Source organism: Malus sylvestris, chromosome 8 (assembly GCF_916048215.2).
Source record: "Malus sylvestris chromosome 8, drMalSylv7.2, whole genome shotgun sequence".
Lineage (NCBI taxonomy): Eukaryota > Viridiplantae > Streptophyta > Magnoliopsida > Rosales > Rosaceae > Malus > Malus sylvestris.
This window is the reverse complement of record NC_062267.1, coordinates 12,715,712-12,721,634: the sequence shown is the minus strand read 5'-3', so window position 1 is coordinate 12,721,634 and position 5,923 is coordinate 12,715,712. Positions and strand designations below refer to the sequence as shown.

The 5,923-nt window shown below is 36.1% G+C and overlaps 1 long non-coding RNA gene across 1 annotated transcript; it reads left to right on the top strand.

Annotated features, from left to right (window-relative positions):
* Positions 1-5,053: 5,053 nt before the first annotated feature.
* On the top strand, positions 5,054-5,697 carry LOC126633465 (uncharacterized). Its single transcript, XR_007627061.1, has 2 exons — positions 5,054-5,334; positions 5,534-5,697. It is a non-coding gene; the product is annotated as an uncharacterized LOC126633465 (long non-coding RNA).
* The last annotated feature ends 226 nt before the right edge of the window (positions 5,698-5,923 follow it).

Here is a 5,923-nt window from a genome sequence, read left to right as displayed (position 1 = left end):
TGTCTCACCGACCATTTCAGAGACTTTGTGTGATGAAGCTTGAAGGTTGTTCTAGTTCTTCAAGGGTGACAAAATTTCGTTTAGCATGCAAAAACTGGCGTCAAATCCTTATTTACCGCAAATTTGTTTAGAGTTTGCTCAATCAATAGGTTAGGTCATCGGGCAAACATCTGTTGCATGAGAAAACTCTTTGCCGCGTAAAGTTTTTGGTTTTTTTTTTTTGCCATGAACATTTGGTGCGACCAAACCCAATATTTATCACGCAAAGCGTACTCGGGCAACAAAATATGCTTCGTTGAGTAAGTTTTGTTATGCAAATAGCTTTTCCTATTGGTAATAGCTACCATTACTGATGTTTTATATTTATGTTTCCATGACTAAATTTTCCTCCCAAAAGCACATAAAGAAATAAATTACTATAATTAGAAACTCACTCCAAAAATTGTATATATTTTTGTATAAAAAAAAATTGAATAAATTGGAGAAAAAAATTGGCTTTTTCTTTAACAATTGAGTTTGAAGTATTTTTCTCTAAAATATGATATTGTCAGGAGTTTATATGTGAAAATCTCAATAAATTAAATCAATAGAGTATAATGACACACCTCGACCAAAGATCAAGGTGTGCTGGCCGTCACGTGAGGGTGACGTAGCCATGTGCATAGTGCGGAAGCAATAATGATATGAAATATACAAATAAATAAGAACCGAAAGCTAATTAATGTGCCTTAAAAAGCATAAAGTGCTAGGAATGAGATACAATGTAAATACACCTAATCAGAGCATAGAAGTCTAGGTGCAGTCCAGTAGGACAAGTACTAGTTATACAGTACCAGAAGAAGTCCTACGAATATTATACTTTGTCAGAACCACCAAGATCCACAAATGTCACCAACAGCAAGTCTACCTAAAACCTGGAGGGGCGTAAAACAGAAAGTGTGAGTGGGCAAAAACAAAGTTTTTCAAAATCATTTCATTTACCAAATGCTCTAACCCCTCACCGTAAAACATGTAGAATTTTTCCCAGAAATGGAATATATATCAAATCATGCTTCACATATCCAAAATCATAAATATGCCTTGCCAAAAATATAAAACAAAATAAGTTGAAAATAAATTCATGGAAAATAACATATTAGCTGGAACCCCTGTACAAGTCTAAACGGTTTCATAGCTCATTAATCAATCTAGCCGGAGTCACTACAAGTGACATATACGGCATTACACTGCACACAAGTCGAAACCACTGTAAGGGTCTGTACGACAAGACTGAGTGTAATATAGTTATGCTCAATGCTACGCACTCATGATAGCTATGCGATAAATCGCTAGTCACCTACGAGTCGGAACCACCTATGATGGTCTATACGACAAGACTGTGCACCTAAATTGGATCCAATGTGAGCATAGGGTGTGGGAGGTGATATCATAAACAGGCCTGTACCATATCTCTAACTAAATCACAATCATCCGGGGTGCAGTTTTATGAGCTTTATGCTTCTCAATTAATCACAACCGTTATTCACATTCACAATTCATAAACTCACCTGGACTTACCTGAGCGTCCACATCACCACGATTATATATTATGCATCATATACTAATTCATATGCTGAATATAAATTTATATGCATGGCATTTCAAAGCATACTTTCATTTAAACACATTTTCTGGGAAAATATCAAGTATATAAGTATATACTGAAAACCAAAAGCCCACTCACTGGTATGTCGAAGGGTCGTAGCCCCCGAGTCGCCCTTGACTGCACTCGTCCTCGGGATAAATCTTTCCTATATGCGAAACAACTATAAAAACGTTAATTCAAAGCACATAACCAATACTAGCTAATAACTTCTCATACAATGCTCAAATGGGGTGTTTGAATATACCAACATGATCTACACAACCTCACGAACATCCCATATTTTTAGAAAAAATTTCCGACCACCCACGCGCCGGCCAAGGCACGGCCAGAGCGCCGCCAGGCACACTGATGGTAACCCTAACGGTGTTAAGGAATATTTCGTTAAAAACTAGAATATGCCGTTAAAACTAACCAACGCCATTAGGAATATTCCGTCAATTTTGACGGAGTATTCCGTCGTCTCCTACCTTCGAACTCCTGCGATCGTCGTCATCGCCGAAAACTGGAAAAACTTTAAAAACCTTATAATTTCTTCATTTCTCAACCAAAATCCGTGAAATTTGTACCAAAATGAAGCTTAGGATGAGAGGAACAAAACCTTACCACTTTCAAGCCTTGAATTTCATGGGATTTCGTTGGAGAAGCCTCGATATTCTAACCAAAACTTGCAACTCATCAAACTCGACTTCCCGACGTCCAATTTACTTGGTTTTTCTTTTCCGAGCTTCGTAAGGATGTTCCAAAGCTTCCTATAAGTTTCAAATCTCCTGAAACATCCATAATTACGACCATGTGAACTGTGCTCTAAATCGGGGTTCTAGTTTTCACAATCCCGATGTTAAAACTACTCCAAAATGTCAAGGAAGTTAGGATAATACCTTTTTGAGTCCTCAAACTTCCTAGATCACCCACGATCACGATCGAGTCACTATTTACCTCACCGGAGCTTATGAAAACTCAGGGTTCCAGACGTCCTTTCTTAAAAACAAAGGTATCACTCAACTCATGAGAACACAAGGAACAAAGTGGTGATCTTAGATGGTTTGATCCGTGAGGTCTTGATGTGGTTTGAGAGATTGTCCGTACAGTTGTACGGACAATGGAGGAGATCCGAAAGGGAGGAAAGAGATCAATGGGAGTGAAGTGGGTGTGTGTGTGTGGTCTAGTTTGGGTCACCAACCAAAAACAAAGAAAATCTAAGTTCTAATTGGGTCCAACAATTAGGACTTAAAATAATTGGCCCGTTTCACACACTCACGACCCAAAGCTCAAAGGCAAAATCGACATTTCACGCCATCGAAACTAAATATTTCAGGACGGGCTGTGACAATAATGTTTGGTTCTCGAGTTCATTTTTTTAAGAATACAAATAATGACTGGTGATGTAAAGAATGAGTATTAGAATTATTTCAATTCATTAGAATTGTTATGATTCTTGATTATTATTATTATTATTATTATTATTATTGCATTTACTAACCAAGTTTTTAAAAAACGTTAGGCGCTAGTCGGGCGGCAGACTATGGCCTACGTTGACAAGACGGATTTAAGTAAATCTATTATATTTATTGTAAATAAGTGTCTGTTTATACTTAAAATATATATAATTTCATCATAAACTAAAAAATATAAATTAGGAAGTATTGGAACATAATGAAAACATGGAAACAAACATATAATTTGTGTTCATTAAAGTATTCAACAAGTCTCTTACAATTTATTGAAGAAAAAAAAAAAAAGTTATCTATTTTCTATTTAAGTGAGTTGTAACTTAGGCGGGTCTGGGCAGGCTAGGCGGGTGCCTAGGCAGTCAAGGTGGATGCCTCAGCAAGTGTAAGTGTCATTTCTTAATTTTCAAACGCCTAGGCATTAATTGAGACGGTGACCAGCCGCCAAACGCCTAGGCAACGCTAGGCGGAGATTTTTAGAACAGTGTAACTAACACATACAAAATAAATAAATAAAACAATAAACTTATTCACTCACTTGCAAATAATGTATCTTCATCGTAACAAATTTCATAATTGGAGTTGTTCAATGTCTCAATTTTCATTTGAAGATCAACCCTACAAAAAATCATTCGAAATGGAGATTGGTTAGTCCTCTAAATTTATCAAATAAATAGACTATTCATATTTTATATGTTACCTGGTAATGGTGAAGTCAGGACTTGTCGAGGGAAAGGGCAAAATTTAAAGGAGTAAAAAGTCCCAGAAACATGTAAACAACCAAATCCTTTTTTTACTAGAAATTAGATGTAATGTAGGTTTTGTGTCCTTTGGAGGATTTTATATTGTATTTTAGGCCATAATAAAACAATTCGAGGTAGAATGAGTAATACTTTTTGTGCCATTATCATAAAACAGAAAAGGTTGTTGGGATCGACATTCTAGAAAAGTCATCAAGCATTTCTTCACGTATATTTTCTCGCTTATGTATTCATAAATAAGGAAGGCATGATGTCATTTTTGAATTGCTAATATTATTTTTCAATTAAAAAAAAACCATTTTATACTCGTGTTGGAAGTTTTTTAAGAAACATGGTGGGCCATTGTAGCTATTTGACTTGGCTCATAACACAACCTATAACAATAAAGCCCAAAGCAGAATCCAATTCTGTAAACAAAACAAAAACCCAAAACGCAGTTGTATCACGAAACTTCATCAGAGGCTTGTGGGTGTCCTAACCGAGAAGAAAGAAGAAGCTCCGCACAGATAAACAAAATACAAAACGCGAAAAAATAAAAAAAGCAAGAGAGAGAGAGAGACAGAGAGAGAGACTCCATGCAAGTTCAGAAGAATCAGAGGTGCAAATTCTCGCTCTTATGATCGATTTTCTAATAACCAGAGGTGCGGCACCATTTTCCTGTGCTTTTGTGGCTTCGCCACTTTTACCTAGCATCTACACTATTGATTTATTTAATACATTTGAATGAGTAAATGATCCTCAATTCTTTGAAGGAATAATGTTTAATGAATATTAAGACATTGAATGGTTTTGCTTGTGAAATTTCTATGATAAAGATACGTTATTTGCAAGTAGAGAATGATTTCGTCCCCAAGTGAGGAGAATGCAAGTTTATTCTAAATAAAATATGTTTCTTACACAATCCAATATATAATCCAATACTTGAAAATAACAAATTAAATTAAATAGGGTAGTATAACTCCCTTCTCATTCCTTTTATTTCTTATTCCTGACTTTCCCAAATCACGAATTCCCTAATCTTAACTAAGTAAACATGGCATTGTCATCATTCTTATATTTGTATTTGTCTTTTCTAGTAATAGAAATTAAAATTTGTTTGTTTATCCAATAAGGGCACGTTTGTTTGGCCTTACTAAGTTTCGCTAGACTGAATTGGTTTAGTTAGGATTACTAGTTCGTATTTGGTGCAAGGATGCTAGATGGTTTTAACAAGACCTCACAAAAGGAGAGGATTGCTAATCCCGTCTCCAACACCTTCTTCGCTTCGCCTAGGACTCGTCCATTTTCCTTCACACCGTCCTTGTAGCTGTCCAACAAATAAACGATCGACGACAGACTTGCATCGCCGATGGTCTCCATTGAAACCCAAATCACCAAAAGACGAGCGTTGTTATAAGTGCAAGATGAGCGCTGCCATCAGGACGACGATCTCACACTACATAATCTGATCACTGGTGTCACCAAGAGATACTACCATCAGGTACGCTCACTTACCGATTAGTGCCTCGATCTCGGGCTCTAACAACACAATCGAGATCTAAAATTTTTTTTAGAGAGAAGAGAATGAGGAAGGTGGAGATGCTTAACGGCGTGAAAAAGGTGAAGGGGATGAGCTTGTTTTGGACGGAAAAATCTGAGTTTTACAAGAAAAATCATTTTGAAGGATCCGCGTTTTGCAGGAAAAAGAGGGAGAAAAGGAGAAAATGGTCGAAGCCAAAGGCAGAGAAAAGGAGAGAAGTTTCGGTGGGGAGGTAGAGTTTTATAGAAACAAAAGGGATAATGTGAATTAATAATAAAATATTAGTAAATATGCATGAAATAATATAATATTATAGTCTGTCAATTATTCTGCTTTTGAATTCGACACTATACAAAATGCTTCACTAAGTCAGCATATTCTAAGCTGGTCAAACTTAGTCATGAAGCTAGTCAAGTCCATAATAGTCCGGCACGACAAATGCATCATAATATCCCTATTATAATATGAGCAATTTAGACATTAGACATTACAATAAATGTTTTTCTAAATGATGTGAAAAATCAACTTCCAAGTGATGTGAAAAATCAAC